This window comes from Mustelus asterias, unplaced genomic scaffold (assembly GCF_964213995.1).
Source record: "Mustelus asterias unplaced genomic scaffold, sMusAst1.hap1.1 HAP1_SCAFFOLD_47, whole genome shotgun sequence".
Classification (NCBI taxonomy): Eukaryota; Metazoa; Chordata; class Chondrichthyes; order Carcharhiniformes; family Triakidae; genus Mustelus; species Mustelus asterias.
In genome coordinates, this window is record NW_027590122.1 from 1,779,099 (window position 1) to 1,802,017 (window position 22,919).

The following is a 22,919-nucleotide window of genomic DNA, read 5'->3' on the forward strand; positions in this document are numbered from 1 at the left end:
AAAAAGATGTGTATTGTCTCCAGACAAGACAGCCAGTGAAACTCTGCAGGTCCACGCAACTGTGGGAGTTACAAATAGTGTGACATAAATTCTGATTCTAGGATCGCATGATAAAGACTCAGGAGGAAAAAAGCAGAAATATTTATGTGAAATAGTGTGACATAAACCCAATATCCCGGTTGAGGCCGTCCTTGTGTGTGCGGAACCTGGCTATCAGTTTCTGCTCCGCGACTCTGCGCTGTCGTGTGTCGCGAAGGCCGCCTTGGAGAACGCTTACCCGAATATCAGAGGCCGAATGCCCGTGACCGCTGAAGTGCTCCCCAACAGGAAGAGAACAGTCTTGCCTGGTGATTGTCGAGCGGTGTTCATTCATCCGTTGTCGCAGCGTCTGCATAGTTTCCCCAATGTACCATGCCTCGGGACATCCTTTCTTGCAGCGTATCAGGTAGACAACGTTGGCCGAGTTGCAAGAGTATGTACCGTGTACCTGGTGGATGGTGTTCTCACGTGAGATGATGGCATCTGTGTCGATGATCCGGCACGTCTTGCAGAGGTTGCTGTGGCAGGGTTGTGTGGTGTCGTGGTCACTGTTCTCCTGAAGGCTGGGTAGTTTGCTGCGGACAATGGTCTGTTTGAGGTTGTGCGGTTGTTTGAAGGCAAGAAGTGGGGGTGTGGGGATGGCCTTGGCCACATCATGACTACCAAAGTATACAGGTCAGAGAAACAGTGATGGGAAAGAGTGTGTAGTATGTGCATCAGAGAAACCTAACACCCAAGTAACTGATATACCATGGGGATCAGGAGACTGTAGAACCAGGAAACAAAGCTGGAGAAAGGAAAATTGCCGTCCATATACCACATATATACGGTATCATATGATAGGGAATCGGAACTACTCGTATGAGAAGACAGACTGTTCCGGATCCGCATGTGCTAACCTTTGTAAAGGTAAGCCGCCGTTGTGTCAATACCACTGCATCCTGTTTGCTGGGGTAAAAAAGGGCATCTACAACTTGACCCACAGATGTCCAAAGTGGCCAAAAACGGCAGTGGACGCGGTCCCAAAGGAATGGATTGTAGAGCCCAACTTACAAATCCAAGATTGCCATTGGAGGGAAAGTAGCACAGGAAGTAGTGTGGGAAATTACACAGGAGAGTGTGAAAGGATTTGGAATATAACCAATGTTCTTAGTCTGATCATCTCAGAAGGGGGATGGACACCCCCTCCTTATGTGTTAGACTATCAAGAAAATCAACTGGCCGATCTCTGGTGGCTTTGTGGCCCGGAGAAAGGGCTATTGGCAAAACTACCACAGAATTGGAAGGGACTATGTGCCCGAGTTATGCTTGCCCAGAGCACTGTGATACTACCGGTGGAAAGAAAAATTAAATCACAAAGAATTAAGAGGGCATATACCCCTGACCCTACGATAAAATTGGACGCAATCGGACAGCCTCGCGGCATCCCGAATGAGTTCAAAGCTAGGAACGAAATAGCTGCAGGGTTTGAATCCCTCTTTGTTTGGATCACACCCAGCAAGAATACTGAGTGGATCAATTACATCTATTATAATCAGCAGAGGTTTATTAATTATACGAATGATGCCCTGGAGGCCTTAGGAGAGCAGTTGGATGCGACCAGCAAAATGGCGTGGCAAAATCGACAGGCGTTAGATTGGCTCCTGGCAGAGAAAGGAGGGGTGTGTGTTATGTTTGGGGATCAGTGCTGCACATTTATCCCTAATAACACTAATCCAGAGGGGTCATTTACACAAGCCATGAATAAGTTAAAAAATCTTAAGAAAGAAGTGAAAGAAAATGCTGGGTTTGGGCATGAGGTGTGGAGTTGGCTGGACAGAATATTAGGAAGATGGGGGGCGTGGTTTGCCAAAGCTGGAGCTGTAGCAATCGCAACAATAATCATTCTGGGATTGATATTTTGTTGTTTTTTACCCGCCCTGAGATCCTTCCTTACCAGAGTGGCAGCGCGGCAGATGGTGACGCGGGTGCTAAGCAGCTCACGCTCGAGAGAAAAAACAGAGGAATGGGAAAATCTTGAGCCGCCCCCGCTGAGTGGATTCACAATGACCTTGGTCGAAGTTGAAACTCGTCACTCTGTAAAATAACTACAATAGTGGAAGATCACCTTGTGGAAACAACAGCACCTTGCTGAAGTCCGCACGAAACCAGGAGAACTTAGTCTGTACACAGGAATCAGTCTTTTTCCCTTCCCTAGACAAGAGTGGGAAGGTTTTTGGCTGATGACTGTCAGGGGCAGGCAATCTGGAGGAGCAACCCAAAAATCAGAACCGGGATAGACAAATTATGATAAAGTTAGAATAGGGACACTGATCCCTGACCAAAATATTCGGCTCCTCCACATCGCCTGCAAAGAGTGATTAAAATAAAATACAAATGGGATTGAGCGAGGGGATTATTTGAGCTTGGTAATTGGGATGAGGCTAGGGAATAGCCTCAAAGGGGGGACTTGTAAGGGAAATTGTACTGGATATTGTATGAGTTTAGTATGAAATTCAGATTCACTTGTAAGGGAAATTGTACTGGATATTGTATGAGTTTAGTATGGAATTCAGATTCATAGGTTTTAGTGAAATAATAAAGCAGATTTAGATAAGTAGTGAAAATGGGTATATAACCTAAAGTAACTTCGTGTGACCTAATATAATCAAGTGTAGTCGATATGATCAAAGTGGAGGAACTAGAGAAGTAATATAGCAATCACTAATTAAGGAAAGCAGACAATAGTCACTTAAGAAAACAAGGAAGACTGCTCGGTGGTTCAACTTAATAGTGGACCATAAACCAGCAGAGAGAATGTCTTTTCTGCTAAACACATTAGTGGACCATAAATCAGCAGGGGGATGTCTTTTCTACTAAACACATTCGCCTTAGCTTACAAAACCACGATTATTGTACAAACAGAAAAGTTCAGATAAGAGCAAGAGTTATAACCACCATGGTTTAAGAAACGAAGAGATATAACAGGGAACGACCAAATGCAAAGAAAACAGATAAAGGGTCAACTAAAATTAATGGTGGCCAAAGAAAGATAGGGCTGTAGGGTAAGATAACAACCAAGGACAGGCTGTAAAAGGGAGAGGAGGATCTTGAGATATGAGGCTGAAATGTACATAAAAGAGTGTAAGCCCAAGGGCTCTTTGGAGTGTTCCGGACGTTCCCGACTTTATCTCTTGTGCTGAGAAATAAAGTCTATTGCTTGAAAGATCGCTGCTCAGACTCTCTGTTTTAAACCGATGTGAACGAATTGTCGTCCTGGAGAACCACGACACATCCTGTTTGCTGGGGTAAAAAAGGGCATCTACAACTTGACCCACAGATGTCCAAAGTGGCCAAAAACGGCAGTGGACGCGGTCCCAAAGGAATGGAGTGTAGAGCCTAACTTACAAATCCAAGATTGCTATTGGAGGGAAAGTAGCACAGGAAGTAGTGTGGGAAATTACACAGGAGAGTGTGAAAGGATTTGGAATATAACCGATGCTCTTAATCTGATCCTCTCAGGAGGGGGATGGGCACCCCCTCCTTATGTGTTAGACTATCAAGAAAATCAACTGGCCGATCTCTGGTGGCTTTGTGGCCCGGAGAAAGGGCTATTGGCAAAATTACCACAGAATTGGAAAGGACTATGTGCTCGAGTTATGCTTGCCCAGAGCATTGTGATACTACCGGTGGAAAGAAAAATTAAATCACAAAAAGTTAAGAGGGCATATACCCCTGACCCTACGATAAAATTGGACGCAATCGGACAGCCCCGCGGCATCCCGAATGAGTTCAAAGCTAGGAACGAAATAGCTGCAGGGTTTGAATCCCTCTTTGTTTGGATCACACCCAGCAAGAATACTGAGTGGATCAATTACATCTATTATAATCAGCAGAGGTTTATTAATTATACGAATGATGCCCTGGAGGCCTTAGGAGAGCAGTTGGATGCGACCAGCAAAATGGCGTGGCAAAATCGACAGGCGTTAGATTGGCTCCTGGCAGAGAAAGGAGGGGTGTGTGTTATGTTTGGGGATCAGTGCTGCACATTTATCCCTAATAACACTAATCCAGAGGGGTCATTTACACAAGCCATGAATAAGTTAAGAAATCTTAAGAAAGAAGTGAAAGAAAATGCTGGGTTTGGGCATGAGGTATGGAGTTGGCTGGACAGAATATTAGGAAGATGGGGGGCGTGGTTTGCCAAAGCTGGAGCTGTAGCAATCGCAACAATAATCATTCTGGGATTGATATTTTGTTGTTTTTTACCCGCCCTGAGATCCTTCCTTACCAGAGTGGCAGCGCGGCAGATGGTGACGCGGGTGCTAAGCAGCTCACGCTCGAGAGAAAAAACAGAGGAATGGGAAAACCTTGAGCCGCCCCCGCTGAGTGGATTCACAATGACCTTGGTCGAAGTTGAAACTCGTCACTCTGTAAAATAACTACAATAGTGGAAGATCACCTTGTGGAAACAACAGCACCTTGCTGAAGTCCGCACGAAACCAGGAGAACTTAGTCTGTACACAGGAATCAGTCTTTTTCCCTTCCCTAGACAAGAGTGGGAAGGTTTTTGGCTGATGACTGTCAGGGGCAGGCAATCTGGAGGAGCAACCCAAAAATCAGAACCGGGATAGACAAATTATGATAAAGTTAGAATAGGGACACTGATCCCTGACCAAAATATTCGGCTCCTCCACATCGCCTGCAAAGAGTGATTAAAATAAAATACAAATGGGATTGAGCGAGGGGATTATTTGAGCTTGGTAATTGGGATGAGGCTAGGGAATAGCCTCAAAGGGGGGACTTGTAAGGGAAATTGTACTGGATATTGTATGAGTTTAGTATGAAATTCAAATTCACAGGTTTTAGTAAAATGATATAGCAGATTTAGGTGAGTAGTGAGATGGGTATATAACCTAAAGTAACCTCGTGTGACCCGACCTAATATAATCAAGTGGTGGTTCAACTTAATAGTGGACCATAAACCAGCAGAGAGAATGTTTTCTCTTCTAAACACATTAGTGGACCAGAAGTCAGCAGAGAGAGTGTCTTTTCTTCTAAACACATTAGTGGACCATAAGTCAGCAGAGAGAGTGTCTTTTCTTCTAAACACATTAGTGGACCATAAATCAGCAGGGGGGATGTCTTTTCTTCTAAACACATTCGCCTTAGCTTACAAAACCACGATTATTGTACAAACAGAAAAGTTCAGATAAGAGCAAGAGTTATAACAACCATGGTTTAAGAAACGAAGAGATATAACAGTGAACGACCGATTGCAAAGAAAACAGATAAAGGGTCAACTAAAAATAATGGTGGCCAAAGAAAGAGCGGGCTGTAGGGTAAGATTACAACCAAGGACAGGCAGTAAAAGGGAGATAAGGATCTTGAGATAGGAGGCTGAAATGTACATAAAAGAGTGTAAGCCCAAGGTCTCTTTGGAGTGTTCCGGACGTTCCCGACTTTATCTCTTGTGCTGAGAAATAAAGTCTATTGCTTGGAAGATCGCTGCTCAGACTCTCTGTTTTAATTGATGTGAATAAATTGTCGTCCTGGGGAACCACGACAACTGCTCGGTGGTTCAACTTAATAGTGGACCATAAACCAGCAGAGAGAATGTCTTTTCTTCTAAACACATTAGTGGACCATAAATCAGCAGAGAGGATGTCTTTTCTTCTAAACACATTCGGCCTTAGCCTGCAAAACCACGATTATTGTACAAACAGAAAAGTTCAGATAAGAGCAAGAGTTATAACCACCATGGTTTAAGAAACGAAGAGATATATCAGGGAACGACCAATTGCAAAGAAAACAGATAAAGAGTCAACTAAAAATAATGGTGGCCAAAGAAAGGTCGGGCTGTAGGGTAAGATAACGACCAAGGACAGGCTGTAAAAGGGAGATAAGGATCTCGAGATATGAGGCTGAAATGTACATAAAAGATTGTAAGCCCAAGGGCTCTTTGGAGTGTTCCGGACGTTCCCGACTTTATCGCTTGTGCTGAGAAATAAAGTCTATTGCTTGGAAGATCGCTGCTCAGACTCTCTGTTTTAAACCGATGTGAACGAATTGTCGTCCTGGGGAACCACGACACAATCTCTCAGTAAAACCTGGAAAGGGGCAATCCTGGGATTTTGTGCTGTGTAATTTTCATTCTGGGTGTCCCGGGGGGTTTGATTTCACTGTCTCAGCCCCTCTCTGCCTCACTCTCTCTCTGTATAAACTTTTCCCAAATTACAAAACACTCAACACAGCTGACTGCACCTTGTGGGATCTTGCTGGGGATTTTGTTTTAAAAAGGGTGTTTTCTCAGAGGCAGTTTAAACCTTTCAGGGGACTGTGGGGAAGTCTCCAGACTTGGGACAACACACACACAGGGTTGGGGGCTGGGGGTGGCGGGCGGGGAGGTGGGCAGTCGGGTATACTGGTATTCTGGGAGACTGATATTCCCAACAAGGGCCAGAGGTCTCAGTGCTGAAACATATTAAACTGTTCAAACAGAGGCAGGCAGAAAGCCATGAGGCTTCAGAGCTCCCTGTAGATGCCAAGGTAACTCCCATTGCCAAAAAGTAGCCACATGTGAACTGGAAACACCTTCCCTCAGCTTGTTACACACTGACCTTTCCACAACCCCAACATGTTTACAAACACTCGCTGCAGTTTCTGCAAACTTTGTATCAAACTGCCTCCCATTCTGCTCAATACTGACCCCCTCTCAACCTGGCACTGAACTAGTGTCTGAATTGAGACAGAGACACACAGACAGAGTTTTTAAAGTTGAAAGTTTTGAAGTTTATATATTAGTGTCACAAGTAAAGCTTACATTAACACTGCAATGAAGTTACTGAGAGAGACAGAGAGAGGCAGAGACACACAGACAGAGACATAGATAAAGAGACAGAAAGAGACAGAGACAGAAAGAGACAGAGAGGATGTTTAAAGTTTTAAAGTGTGTTTATTCCTGTCACAAGTAAGGCTCACATTAACGCTGCAGTTACTGAGAGAGATAGAAAGAGAGAGTTTTTAAAGTTGAAAGATTTAAAGTTTATTTATTAGTGTCACAAGGCTTACATTAACACTGCAATGAAGTTACTGAGAGAGACAGAGAGAGAGAGTTTTTAAAGTTGAAAGATTTCAAGTTTATTTATTAGTGTCACAAGGCTTACATTAACACTGCAATGAAGTTACTGAGAGAGACAGAGATAGAGGGAGCATCCAGAGTGGGTTCAGTAACACATTTATTTATCAGATATCTCTCTCTGTGACTCTTTAGCGATGAGATATTCAGCCAGGATGGTTTCACTGACCCTCTTCAGCAGGCAGATATTCCCAAATCCAGCCTAGGTCTCAGACACACACACACCACTCACACATTCCCTCTGCTCTGTCCAAGGGAATATTTTAATCCAGGAATTTCTATTTTATATTTACAGGGTAAGGGGGGGAGAAACTCAACTCAAAAATCCTGCAGTCTCTCCAAGCTGCTTTGAAATTTCAATTCAAACCCTAGGCCACATGGGAAGCTGCAGAGATTGGGAAACTTACCAAACCCAGTTTGTGTGTGTGAGTGTCTGCAGCTTTTGTGTCTCTGAACTTGCGAGGGTGCCAGGGAGAGAATGTCACTGTCTTCACCTCTCTCTCTGCCTCTCTGTATAAAAAAAATCACCAAATTAAACCACACTCAATCATGCGACCATACACAATTAATTATCAAATATCTGTCTCTCTCGCTTTATCTCTGTCTCTCCCCGTCTCTCTCTCTCCCTGTTCTCTCTCTCCCTGTCTCTACTCGAGCAGAAACAGATGGAGACAGAGAGGCAGGGAGAGAGAGGAAGAGGGAGGGATGGAAACAGCTGGAGTTGTGGGTTAGATGCAGGGGGAGAGACACAGGCTGTTAGAGGGAGGGGGGTTTCAGTGAGGGACAGGGTCTCCAGTTTAATTCTGAGGGTCCTGACAGAGGGATTTCACTGTCTCAGCCCCTCTCTGGCTCCCTCACTCTGTATAAACAATTCCCAAATTAAAAAAACGCTCAACACAGCTGACTGCACTTTGTGGGATCTTGCTGTGCACCACAGGGATTTTAGTTTTAAAAAGGGTTACTTTTAAGAGGGACTTCCAGCCTTTCTGGAGATTTGGGATGATGCAGACACACACACACACACACAGGTTAGTGAGTGGGGAAGGGGGGTCACAGCAGGCGAGAGTGGGGGGGAGGGGGGGGGGGGGAGACTGTGTCCCATCTGATTCAGGTTCACATTGCTGCTGCTGCTGTGGGATCTTGCTGTGCACACACTGGGCCTGTGGCCTTTGCCTGCACTGCAACAGCGACCACACTTTTTATTTTCAAACAAAATCTGGCTCAGGGACCGCAAAGTGGGTTCAAGGAAAAAGCTTGAAAAGGGGTCGGGTAAATTCAAGCACTTTAATCACCGAGGCATCGTAGGCTCTGGAGCAAGTGCTGGGGAATGGGAGGAGGATAGATTGGGATTTGATGGCCAGCATGGAGCTGGTGGGCCGAAGGGCCTGTTTCTGTGCTGTGTGACTCCAGATTCTTTTCTCTCTCTCTTTTCCTAGGAATTTCTATTTGGATGGGGGGGGGGGGGGGGTGGGTATAGAATTTCCCTGTCTCTGTCTCTCCAGCGTTCTTACCAATCCCAGCACCCCTCCCCCTCTCTCTCCCCAGACATTCCTGTCCATATTTCATCTTTCAATAAAATGTTTAAGAAAACACCAATGTGAATTGTTGTCAATTTAATTTGGGAAGAGAGAGAGAGAGAGGAGTGGATCCCATTTCCCACACACTCTCCTGCAGTCCTCACCCACAACATTTATTTAATCTGGCCCTCACCAGGTTCTGTGTGTGGGATCTTGCTGTGCACACAGGTGGGTCTGGCTCCCTATTCCTCGCACTGTGACCGTGAGCAGAACTTTAAACAGGAAAGATGTTGGGGAGGCGGAGGAGGCAGAGAGAGAGATAGAGAAATGGAGGGAGAGCTAAACAGAGAGGGTGTGGGGGGGGGAGGTGTGAGAGGGTCTCAGGAGGGGCAGGGGGAAAGAGACACAGAGTCTGGGGCTGCCCTTGTAAGGGAAATTGTACTGGATATTGTATGAGTTTAGTATGGAATTCAGATTCATAGGTTTTAGTGAAATAATAAAGCAGATTTAGATAAGTAGTGAAAATGGATATGTAACCTAAAGTAACTTCGTGTGACCTAATATAATCAAGTGTAGTCGATATGATTAAAGCGGAGGAACTAGAGGAACTAAAGAAGTAATATAGCAATCACTAATTAAGGAAAGCAAACAATAGCCACTTAAGAAAACAAGGAAGACTGCTCGGTGGTTCAACTTAATAGTGGACCATAAACCAGCAGAGAGAATGTCTTTTCTTCTAAACACATTAGTGGACCATAAATCAGCAGAGGGGATGTCTTTTCTTCTAAACACTTTCGGCCTTAGCTTACAAAACCACGATTATTGTACAAACAGAAAAGTTCAGATAAGAGCAAGAGTTATAACCACCATGGTTTAAGAAACGAAGAGATATAACAGTGAACGACCGATTGCAAAGAAAACAGATAAAGGGTCAACTAAAAATAATGGTGGCCAAAGAAAGAGCGGGCTGTAGGGTAAGATTACAACCAAGGACAGGCAGTAAAAGGGAGATAAGGATCTTGAGATAGGAGGCTGAAATGTACATAAAAGATTGTAAGCCCAAGGGCTCTTTGGAGTGTTCCGGACGCTCCCGGCTTTGTCTCTTGTGCTGAGAAATAAAGTCTATTGCTTGAAAGATCGCTGCTCAGACTCTCTGTTTTAAACCGATGTGAACGAATTGTCGTCCTGGGGAACCACGACAAAATTGGCGCTGCTTAGCAGGGTTGGTGAGAGATCGCCCAGAAAAGCATCTGGAAGGAGTAGCGGAGACGGTGGTCCGACCGGAACCGAGAAGTCCCCAGCCGGCCTTCTGTCAACAAGGTAAGCAGACTTGCATGCATGTAAATCCTTGTTGTCAGAAAGGGGTTTTCTCGAGGCCCGGTGCGCCCGGCTCTCTGCTGGTCCTGGATCTCCCCAACCCAAAAAGATATCCTGCACAGGTAAAACCAAATTGTGTAAAAATTTTGAGAGACTGAGTCTGATCCGAAGAGCAGAATTTTTGCATGCAAAAGCGCGCTGCGAATACTGTATTGTCTGTGAATGGGTAAAAAGTGAGACGGGAAAAAGGCCGAAAGCTAAAGTAATGCAATTAGGTTAAGTCAAGCGGTTTGGAGCGGGTTTTTCAGGTCACGACTTGCCCAGAAGAGAGTAAGTGTGGGAAAATCTGCCAGTCCAAACCTACCCAGGACCTCGGGTAAGGGACGTCAACCGAGAGGGAGAGAGATCAGTGAGAGATCACTCTCTGACCTAATACAGTAGCCAAAAGCACAGGAGTGGATTTTAACCACAGGAAAGGGGAGTAGCAGCTAGAATAGAGGAAGTAAAAGACCAATTTGAACAAACTGGTCTGAGAAAACAGCGTGAAGGACAGAAATAAGAGAGAGAGTCGGAATATAGGTAGGGTAATAACTAACAACTTGAAAAATTACCCTGACAAAACTGCCTGGTGACAAGATTGAAAATAACTAATCTTTGAATAATAAAAAAAACGGAAGCAACACTGGATTGGAAAAAGATTACACACATAATTAACTTAGAGGAGATAAAGAATGAGTGGCCGTATGTAAAATGGGAAAGAGTAGTCGATAGGAATTGGATAGACGAAATAAAATTGGAAACCCTAGAGAAATTAATAAAGGGATCTGACCAATACAGGATTCTTATACACATAGACGAGCAAGTGAAAACCTACTACCCTCTGGCCCGGGAGAGGAAGATAGTGCCGGGACAGGGGACTACAGGGAAGTGGATATCAGGACCCCGGTTAGAATTACAAATAGTGGCAAAAGAAATCCAAAGGAAAGGTAAACAGGGGACTGAGCACGGAAAAACAATACAGCAAGTAATAATCACTGTAATACCTAACTCTGACGGACTAAGTGACAAAAATTGCGACAGTGATCCAAAAAGACGAGTAATGGCGCACCAAGTTAAGACACCAGTGGAGATATTAGGGGATAAGTTCCCAGCCCTTAGGGGAGATATAGAACACGTCTCTAAAAAATGGGCCAAAAGAACAAATAAGACCAATACACAGTGGCCGGAGGAAGGCACATGGTCCATAGAGAGGTGTGAGGACCAGAAGGGAATGATAAAGAACTATAAGATTAAGGATAAATCGAGCAAAAGAAGGGAGAAGCGAGAAAAGGAGTTAGAGATATTAGCCCTATTCCAACAAGAAGGGAAAGAGAGAAGAGGGGTATGGAGGGGAGGTAGAATGCAGATGCCAGTACAACTTGAGGAAAAAGCAAAATTGGAAGATCCAAACGTAGCCCCACCCCCATACTTAGAGAAACAGAGCTCCACGGGACTGTACCCAGTTATATCAGGCAAAATGAATTTTGAGGGAGAATATGACATAGAACAGATGACGAAGGTGGAGAAGGGACACGGAGAGGGACATTTTAATAGACCCACTGACCAACTCCATGTTCCGGGCTGCAATCCTAGAGGGCTTGCCAGCCCCAGCTAAGACAAGGCTGGAGGAAGTGGTGGGCTTGGACTCAAAAAATTACCGAGAGTTTGTGGATTATGTTGCCCATGCAGTAGAGAGACATCGCAAAGATGAAAAGAATGCAGACAAACAGCTGAAGGAGGTACAACGTAAACTCCTTCAGGCACAGTTGGAGGAGATCAAAAGCAAGGATAAACTGAAGGCAAAAGAGGATCTCGCACCCAGAAAAATAGCACCAATGATGGTGGAGCAAAAGCCAGAGGAAACACCTGCACTAATCAAAGGGGGGAGCGGAGATGGAGGCCAGCCCGTCATAACCTATAACATTTCTGCCTTCCCACTGTCCATGAACCCAGGAGCCTATGGCCTAAATTATCAAAACCCATACGCCCTGCAAAGTCAGACTGACTGGAATAGAAATGGGAAAGGACAGGGAGGTGGTAGGTCACCCTATCAGAATCAGAGAGGACAGGGACAGGTTAATTATCAGACTCCGAGACAGGGACCATTGCCTGGCCCTTCAGGTGTGTGTTGGGGGTGCGGGGAGGCAGGGCACATAAAAAGGAATTGCCCGCGGAATTTCCCCAGACAGGGAGAAAACCAGCAGCAGACAGGCCAACAACTGATCCAAGGATCGCCAAACAGCATCCCGATGTTTCAAGGGCCGGTAAACCATCAGAATTCCCCATAGGGAGGCCCAGAGAACCCCGAAATGGTAGGACAGTACGTACAGATAACAGAAACTGCAGAGCAGGAACCTATAGTTAACGTTAGAGTAGGAGGGATCGAGGTCCCCATGATGATAGACACCGGCGCCACATGTACGTGCATGCAAACGAAATATGCGGATCACTTACCATTGTCAAACCAGTTTGTAAAAACTGTGGGGTTCTCGGGGAAAGTAACATTAGCTCGAATGACGACGCCGGTGCCTGTTACCATTGGAAATAAGACAACCCATGTACCTATTTTAGTATGTGATAAAACTCCTTTAAATCTATTGGGAAGGGATGCAATCCTAGGTTTAGGACTGAAATTAGAATGCACTGAACAAGGAATTGATTTGATGGGAATGTATCCACTTGAAATACCAGGAAAGGAAGGGGTTAATGTATATTGGTTGGGAGATATAGAGGAACAAGTTAAAAAACAGATATGGGAAGTTTGGGGAAAGCTTATAAACACTTGGGTTCCACAAGCCAAATGGCCAAGAACAGAATTACACAGTACAATGATATTTGATGAAGGGCAGGAACCTGAGATACAGGAGAAATGGGAAAGGGAGGCAGGACGAGAACAGGAAATAAAGTCAGGAAGTATTTTAATCGGACTAGAGGGAGTAGCCCTCACCATTGTTAGGAATGAATGGGTTAACAAATGGTTCTCTGTATCTGGGGCGGAGCCACATGTCACATTGAAAGTGAATCCGGGATACAGATCAAAAGACCTAGGACCAATGGTGTTGAGAGCACAAGATTTAGAATTTGTCCAGACAGACAATGTAGATATTTGGACGTCCAGGAATGGACAAATGACGAAAATAATTTTGGATGTTAAAATGCTTGGGAAACCGAAGCAGATAACAATAGGAGTGCAAATCGAGAAACAGGAACTGGAGTGGAGAGAGAGGTTAGAGCAGGATTTGAACTCCCTCCCGCAGGAGTTGTGGTCCAGACATGACACGGATGTAGGGAGGGTCAAAAACGCTAATCCAGTTGAAGTCAGATTAAAGATAGGACGTCAGGGGCCGTATAGGCCGCAGTACCCAATCAAGACAGAAGCAATTGAAGGAATTAGAGGGACGATTAAGGGATTGATAGAAGCAGGGGTATTAAAAGAAACCCGGAGCAGGTGTAATACACCGCTACTACCAGTGAAAAAGGCGGACGGAGAAAAATGGAGATTGGTGCATGACCTAAGGGCAATTAATGAGGTAGTGGAAGATATGCCAGCAGAGGTTCCAAACCCTTATACCTTGATGACAAATATACCACCTGAAAGTAGATGGTTTACTGTAATAGACCTATGTTCGGCATTTTTTAGTGTGCCACTAGCTCAAGAAAGTCAGTATCTCTTTGCATTTACGTACGAGGGGAAACAATACACATACAATAGGATGCCCCAAGGATTTAAACATTCCCCACATGTATTCAATCAGGTGTTGAGAGCAGATTTAGAAGGAATACAGTTGGAAGGAACACTGATACAATATGTGGATGATTTATTATTATGCACAGGAACACAAGAACAGTGCAGGAAGGATAGTTTAAAACTATTGGAAAGACTAGCAGAAGGGGGCCATAAAGTTTCCAGGAAAAAGCTGCAGCTGTGCCAGAAAAAGGTAGAATACTTGGGAAGAGAAATATCAGCAGGACAGAAGGAGATAGCTTCACAGCAAATAGAAGCAGTACTAAAAGTTCCGAAACCACAGACGGTGGGACAAATGATGACATTTTTGGGAATGACAGGATTCAGTTCAGAATGGGTGGAAAGCTATGCCGAAAAAACGCAGGCACTACGAAAGATAATGAAGGAGGCAGGGTGTGACGAATTAAAAGCCAAACTAAAATGGGATAAAGATGCTTCAGGCGCATTTGAAAATGTGAAAAGAGAAATGGCACAGGCACCAGCATTGGCCTTACCGACCTATGACAAGCCCTTTGACTTATTTGTGAGTAACAGAGAAGCTGGATTTGCTACAGCAATATTAATGCAGGAAAATTGCAAGGGTAGACAAAGGCAGGCTGTAGCATATTACAGTACCAAGCTAGACGACGTAGCAATGGGATACCCTCCGTGCTATCAAGGTCTGGCAGCAGCTTGGTGGGCGTACGAAAAGGCAGCCACGGTCACAATGGGATATCCGATAAACATACATGTATACCATAAGGTAGCTGAATTGATTGAGCAGGGAAAATTTGTGCTGACACCTGCTAGGATCCATCATTATCGAATGCTAACCACATTTCCAGATATCACGATTATAAAGTGCAACAGAGTAAATCCAGCTGATTACATGAGATTACCTCATGAAGGAGAAGAACATGAATGCTTAAGAGAAGCAAAAACATTTATGAAACTGAGGAAAGATTTAAGAGCAGAGGGACTAGTGACAGAAGGGAAAAGGATACTGTATGTAGATGGCTCATGTTACAGGGATCACTGAGGAAACCACGCAGGCTATGCCATAGTCGAACAAAGACCAGGAGGACTTGAAGTTATAGAAGCAGAGAAATGTGAACAGCCCTGTTCGGCCCAATTAGCAGAGCTTAAAGCATTGACCAGAGCATGTGAGCTAGCAAACGGGGAAGCAGTGGAAATTTATACTGATTCGGCCTATGCCCACGGGGTCTGCCATCTGTTCAGGGCAATATGGAAGCAAAGGGGATTTATGAAAAGCGGAGGAGGACCAATACAACACGAAGGTCAAATCAGGGCTTTAATAAGGGCCATGATGGGTCCAAGGGAATTAGCCATAATTAAGTGTCAGGCGCATAAAAAGGGAGCAGACAGCATCACACAGGGAAACACCAAAGCCGACAAGGCAGCTAAAGAAGCGTCAGGATGCATTGAGGCTACGATAGCCCCAGTAGAAATAGCAAGGCCGCACCCAGGGCCAGGTACGGGGGATATCGAACCTCATATCACATTAGAAGATGTAGCACAGTTACAGGAGGAAACCTCTGTAGCTGAAAAGGCAATGTGGAAAGATAGAGGAGCACTACAGGGACAATATGACAGGATATGGAGAAATGGGGAGGGATTAGTCATAGCACCCACATCATTACTAACCGTACTAATTAGCGAAGCGCATGGAGTGGACCACTGTGCAAGAGGAGAAGTGGCTAGAAAGATCAAGAAGGAAGGATTCTGGTCACCATACCTGCAAAACTCGATTGACTACATACTAAGTCAGTGTGAGGTGTGTGCTCAGAATAACATCAGGAAGGGCATTACTGCCCCAATAGGGCATATACCCATTCCTGAAGGACCATTTAAACATCTATGCATGGACTATGTGGATATGGGAAAGGTGGTAAGAGGGAAAATATACATGCTAGTGATTATTGATAGATTCAGCAGATGGATAGAAGCAACGCCATCCAAAGATCAAGGATCTGGAACGGTGATTAACTTCCTGTCAAAAGAAATTATCCCAAGATTTGGCATACCCACGCAATTAAGTTCAGACAATGGATCTGCTTTTATAGGAAGGGCACTGAGAGAGACACTCTCGGCACTCCGAATAAAGCAGAAGTTTGGATGTGTATATCATCCTCAATCCCAAGGAATGGTGGAGAGAGCAAACGGGACCCTTAAGGCTAAAATAAGCAAAATTTGCAATGAAACAGGGAAAAACTGGATAGATGCTCTGCCATTGGCTCTAATGCAATGCAGGAGTCAGGAAAACAGAATCACACATTTGAGCCCACATGAAATGATGACAGGAAGAGTAATGCCGGTACCTAAGATCAGGGGATCAGGAGGTCCTACGCTAGAATGTTTAGATCAAAGCACAAAAGAATATATACAACAATTAACTGTTACACATAGAACTATATTTGAACAGGAAAAAGCCAAGGAGGAGGAGAATCCGGTAACAGAACATCAGATCAAACCTGGAGATCGAGTATACATCAGAAAGTTCCGGAGACGTTGGAACGAACCGAGACGAGAAGGACCGTTTGAAGTCACCAAAGTGTCTCCCACGGCGTTGCAAGTAGAAGGCAGTACACTGTGGTATCACTTGAACCATTGTACCAGAACGGTACATAGAACATAGAACATAGAACATTACAGCGCAGAACAGGCCCTTCGGCCCACGATGTTGCACCGACCAGTTAAAAAAAAACTGTACCAGGGGTGGGGGAGAGAAGGGAAATTGAAGAAGTACACAGAGTGGACAGAAGTGATAGCGAGGAAGAAATAGAAATACACGGGGAGAATCGTGGGGAGGAGGAACAGAGCCAAGGAAGAACAAAAAGAATAGAGGATGATGAAAGTAGTTCTGTACATGAGCTGGCTGATGATACAAATGCCCAGCCTGAGCCTATTAGTTAAGGTGCCGAGGGAGGTGAGGACAGGGAAGGGGCCCCATTCCCCACCTGGGACTTGGAAACTATTTCCCTTAGGGACTTCCGTGACCCATAGAAAAGGAGAATGGGATACAGAAGACATAAGGGTGCAGAATCAGGAAGATAGAGTATTAAGACGAACAAAACGTGAACGATTAGTGAGCACAAATACTATTTGGGGAGAAAGCGCAGAAAAACAAATGGTGGAAATGGGCTGAGTATACAGGTCAGAGAAACAGTGATGGGAAAGAGTGTGTAGTATGTGCATCAGAGAAACCTAACACCCAAGTAACTGATATACCATGGGGATCAGGAGACTGTAGAACCAGGAAACAAAGCTGGAGAAAGGAAAATTGCCGTCCATATACCACATATATAAGGAATTATACAATAGGGAATCGGAACGACACGTATGAGATGATAAACTGTTCCGGATCCGCATGTGCTAACCTTTGTAAAGGTAAGCCGCCGTTGTGTCAATACCACTGCATCCTGTTTGCTGGGGTCAAAAAGGGCATCTACAACTTGACCCACAGATGTCCAAAGTGGCCAAAAACGGCAGTGGACGCGGTCCCAAAGGAATGGAGTGTAGAGCCCAACTTACAAATCCGAGATTGCTATTGGAGGGAAAGTAGCACAGGAAGTAGTGTGGGAAATTACACAGGAGAGTGTGAAAGGATTTGGAATATAACCGATGCTCTTAATCTGATCATCTCAGGAGGGGGATGGGCACCCCCTCCTTATGTGTTAGACTATCAAGAAAATCAACTGGCCGATCTCTGGTGGCTTTGTGGCCCGGAGAAAGGGCTATTGGCAAAATTACCACAGAATTGGAAGGGACTCTGTGCCCGAGTTATGCTTGCCCAGAGCATTGTGATACTACAGGTGGAAAGAGAAATTAAATCACAAAAAGTTAAGAGGGCATATACCCCTGACCCTACGATAAAATTGGACGCAATCGGACAGCCCCGCGGCATCCCGAATGAGTTCAAAGCTAGGAACGAAATAGCTGCAGGGTTTGAATCCCTCTTTGTTTGGATCACACCCAGCAAGAATACTGAGTGGATCAATTACATCTATTATAATCAGCAGAGGTTTATTAATTATACGAATGATGCCCTGGAGGCCTTAGGAGAGCAGTTGGATGCGACCAGCAAAATGGCGTGGCAAAATCGACAGGCGTTAGATTGGCTCCTGGCAGAGAAAGGAGGGGTGTGTGTTATGTTTGGGGATCAGTGCTGCACATTTATCCCTAATAACACTAATCCAGAAGGGTCATTTACACAAGCCATGAATAAGTTAAGAAATCTTAAGAAAGAAGTGAAAGAAAATGCTGGGTTTGGGCATGAGGTGTGGAGTTGGCTGGACAGAATATTAGGAAGATGGGGGGCGTGGTTTGCCAAAGCTGGAGCTGTAGCAATCGCAACAATAATCATTCTGGGATTGATATTTTGTTGTTTTTTACCCGCCCTGAGACCCTTCCTTACCAGAATGGCAGCGCGGCAGATGGTGACGCGGGTGCTAAGCAGCTCACGCTCGAGAGAAAAAACAGAGGAATGGGAAAATCTTGAGCCGCCCCCGCTGAGTGGATTCACAATGACCTTGGTCGAAGTTGAAACTCGTCACTCTGTAAAATAACTACAATAGTGGAAGATCACCTTGTGGAAACAACAGCACCTTGCTGAAGTCCGCACGAAACCAGGAGAACTTAGTCTGTACACAGGAATCAGTCTTTTTCCCTTCCCTCGACAAGAGTGGGAAGGTTTTTGGCTGATGACTGTCAGGGGCAGGCAATCTGGAGGAGCAACCCAAAAATCAGAACCAGGATAGACAAATTATGATAAAGTTAGAATAGGGACACTGATCCCTGACCAAAATAGTCGGCTCCTCCACATCGCCTGCAAAAAGTGATTAAAATAAAATACAAATGGGATTGAGCGAGGGGATTATTTGAGCTTGGTAATTGGGATGAGGCTAGGGAATAGCCTCAAAGGGGGGACTTGTAAGGGAAATTGTACTGGATATTGTATGAGTTTAGTATGGAATTCAGATTCACAGGTTTTAGTAAAATGATATAGCAGATTTAGGTGAGTAGTGAGATGGGTATATAACCTAAAATAACTTCGTGTGACCTAATATAATCAAGTGTAGTCGATATGATCAAAGTGGAGAAACTAGAGAAGTAATATAGCAATCACTAATTAAGGAAAGCAGACAATAGTCGCTTAAGAAAACAAGGAAGACTGCTCGGTGGTTCAACTTAATAGTGGACCATAAATCAGCAGAGAGAATGTCTTTTTCTTCTAAACACATTCGGCCTTAGTCTACAAAACCACGATTATTGTACAAACAGAAAAATTCAGATAAGAGCAAGAGTTATAACCACCATGGTTTAAGAGACAAAGAGATATAACAGGGAGCGACCAATTGCAAAGAAAACAGATAAAGGGTCAACTAAAACTAATGGTGGCCAAAGAAAGGTCGGGCTGTAGGGTAAGATAACAACCAAGGACAGGCTGTAAAAGGGAGAGGAGGATCTTGAGATATGAGGCTGAAATGTACATAAAAGAGCGTAAGCCCAAGGGCTCTTTGGAGTGTTCCGGACGTTCCCGACTTTATCTCTTGTGCTGAGAAATAAAGTCTATTGCTTGGAAGATCGCTGCTCAGACTCTCTGTTTTAATTGATGTGAATAAATTGTCGTCCTGGGGAACCACGACAAAATACAACCAGAAACAGTATCCACACATCTCTTCAAGAATATTAGCGATTCTTCTACAGTTCTCAACGACATATTGTTGTGAACAGGGATTTTTAGTTCTGACAAATATCAAAGACCAGAAAAGAGAAAGGCTTCTTTGTGTTGATGAGGAGATGAGAGTTTGTTTGTCTCAAATTACATCTAATATAAATGAGATTAGCCGACAAAAACATGCTCACAGCTCTCATTGAGTTTGTATACTTACTTAAGGTTCCATATGTAAGAGGCTCGTCTATAAGTATATTTTGGGAATGAATCATGTTTTTATGTCGCTGCATTGTTTTATACTTTCTGGATGTTGCTTGATCATATTAGAAAGTAGTTGTGTTCTATGTTATGAATCAAGCACTGCTGGGGGGAAAGGCCTTTTTTTTTTGTTTTTGAATGCATTTCTTATCAATAAAAATTTTGGTGTGGCGCGAGCAGATTTTTATTCCGAAAGTGCGGCCCAGTGAAAAACGTTTGGGAGCCACTGTCCTCGCGAAACGGCTTCAGCCCCAGAGGACGATTGCTCAAGAATATAAAGAGCTCGGAGGGTGATTCACAGAACCTTTATAGTGCAGAAGGAAGCCATTCGGCCCATCTAGCCTGCACCAGCAGTATTTCCACCCAGGCTCGATCCCTGTAATCCCATATATTTACCCTGTTAGTCCCCTGATTCTAAGGGCAACGTAACATGACCAATCAATCTAACACGCACATCTTTGGATTGTGCGCCGGGTGCTCGGTTTTCTTCCACACACGCAGACAGAGGGAGAATGTGCAAACTGCACACAGTCACCCGAAGCCAGAACTGAACCTCGGGCCCTGGTACTGCGAGGCAGCAGTGCTAACCACAAAAGGCACAGTTGTCCTACCGATATCATTCACTGAGTCACCTGTCCGCAGTTAAGCAAGAGTTGGGTGTTGAGAATAGTGGTTCCACTGAGATTAGAACTCGGATTGTTGGATTCAAAGTCCAGAATGCTCACCGTTACACCATGGAACCAACAGGGCGCCAGCTGAAAGTAGGAGGTCTTTCACCCCGATCTCACACATACACACTCTTGCTCAATTATTGCCAGGCTCCAGTCGAAGGGTTGATGTTGTTTGACACCAACTGCTCCTTTGATTCGACAGAGCGTCAAAGAGTGGCGAAAGATGAAAAAAGAAAAACACTGATGCTGCAAGCATCGGGCGCCAGAGTCTCAGCAAAGTGCATTGACAAATTGTCCTCTCGATTCGCACTTGGTGAAAAATGTAAACGAAATGTTCTTGAGAAAATCAATTATCAGCATTAGCGAAGGAAAGGAAGGTTCCGCCGAGATTTGCACTCAGATCGCTGGATTCAAAGGACAGAGAGCTCACCATTACACCGCGGAACACAGAACACGTCAAGGAACTGCAAATGACCTGCGAAACCTGACTATTTCTGGAGATATCTCCCGAAAGCTCTTGCGGTGAAATGATTTGCTGTAGATTTGGGGCACTCTGTCTTCTGAGCGTTTCTGCTTTCAACGGTGGCGCATAACGATACGTTGTTGTCACACTTGCTGTTGCTGTCACACCGAATGAAAGAGATCAAATTCTTCGAGTGACCATTTGCCAGCGGTGGGCGCGTTCTGGGATATGTGGTGTACCAGAGAGCGCTCTGGAATCTGAATCCAACAGCCCGAGTTTGCATCGTGGCGGAGCCTTGCTTTTTTTTGCTAAAGCCTATGATGGGTTTGCAGGAGGGCATTTTATTTTAAATAGTCAGAAAGTGGAAATCTAAACATTGACGAAATCTCAGCAAATTCCACGGCAATCAAATTGCAGACGCTGCAGCGGATGCCTCTCCTGGTGTCATTGCATCAGCCCCAGAGGATGATAGCTCAGGAATACAATGCGCTGAGAGGCAGGGAAGCCACTGTAGACAGGGGGGTCCATCTTCATGTGTCGTGTCATTCACTCACTCATCTGTCCCAATTTAAAGAGTTCGGAAGCGAGAGGCCAGAGTGCGATCCGTTACACCATGGAATCGACAGCACTGTGACCGAAGACACAAGACTTTTCTCCCAAAACACACACACGTACCTACACTCGCTCTCTCTCTCACACACACACACACACACACACTTGCACAATAATTGCTGGACTCCATTCGAATGGCTGTTGCTGTTTGGCACCAGCTGCTCCTTTCTTTCGACAGAGGAGTTAAAGAGAAGATAAAATATGAAAAGACATTGACGCGGCAGGCATCTGGCGCCAGAGGCTCAGCAATGCGCATTGTAATAGCAGTTGAACTGGCTGACAAATTGCCCTCTCGATTCGTACTTTGTGAAAAAATTGAACGAAACGCCCTCCGGCAAATCAACCATCAGCATTGACTAATTAAAGCAAGGTTCCGCCGAGATTTGAACTCGGATCGCTGGATTCAGAGCCCAGAGTGCTCACCATTACACCACGGAACCCAACACGCAATAACAGCCCGCAAATAATCATGCAATACCTGTGCCAGTTTGAACAGCAGTGAGAAAAACCATTCCCATTCCCCAATTCCGTCAATTACCCACAGCAATTCATATTTACATTGCCCTTGCTGTTTCCTCCTAAAATAATGAGTACTCTACCTTCAACTGCATTGAATTTCACTGCAGCTCACCACATTCAAAGGGCAATGTGAGCATCGACCTGTTATAAACTTTATTGTAGTAAATCCAGTGAACAGCGTTAGCTGTTCACCTTCTGTTTTCGTCACATTGGAAGCCAGTGTGAAAATGTGAACAATTTCTAACCTTAACAGACAGGAAGGAGAGTGTGACTGTGGATAATTGGCACTGTGCACATTGCTGTAATCAGTATCTGGGGGAATCGGGCAGGTGGGATCCTGGTCAACTCGTGGTGAGGGGTCGGCGTTTTCAGGGTCGCAGACTGGCTTCGATGGACTAAGATTTTTTTGCAATGAAAAAAAAACTTGAAGTACTTCCTGATCGATAGCAGCTCTGTCAGAATCAGTGGAGTGAAATTTGTAGTTTTGCTTGCGAACTGGAAATGTCACATGTGCAACAGGTCAAGGACAAACACAGAGAGTGAAGGACAGTGATAGGTTGTAAGGTTCTGCCGATAGAGATCGTGATGCAAGGTAACGTCAGGGTGTTAATGGGCCAGATTTAACCGTTTACACTGACAAAAATATCACGCATTTCTGGATAAAAAGTCCCAGGCTAAGAAGAAAACTTCTCACCGAATGAACATTAAACTCTTTCACCTTTATTGATTGCAGTTTTCATTCAGACACTGAGGTCAACAAAGCGGGATGGAAAAAGATTCAGTTTGATTGGTGACGCTGCCGGAGGGATGGAGAGCTGGAGTTCACCCAGGAAAGCAGCAAAGTTTAAACACGATGGAGCCTAACGTGGGGCTGCAACCAACGATTCTGAAATTACATCTGATATGCTACGACTAAGCTAACCGTCCTCCTGCTGTAGCGATGCTTGC

At 44.7% G+C, this 22,919-nt stretch overlaps 1 protein-coding gene and 1 non-coding gene across 2 annotated transcripts in view; both read right to left on the reverse strand.

The window, feature by feature from the left end:
• LOC144483173 (uncharacterized) overlaps positions 1–22,919 on the reverse strand; it is a 950,558-nt gene that overhangs the window by 897,237 nt on the left and 30,402 nt on the right.
• On the reverse strand, positions 21,821–21,892 carry trnaq-cug (transfer RNA glutamine (anticodon CUG)). Its single transcript has one exon. It is a non-coding gene; the product is annotated as a tRNA-Gln (tRNA).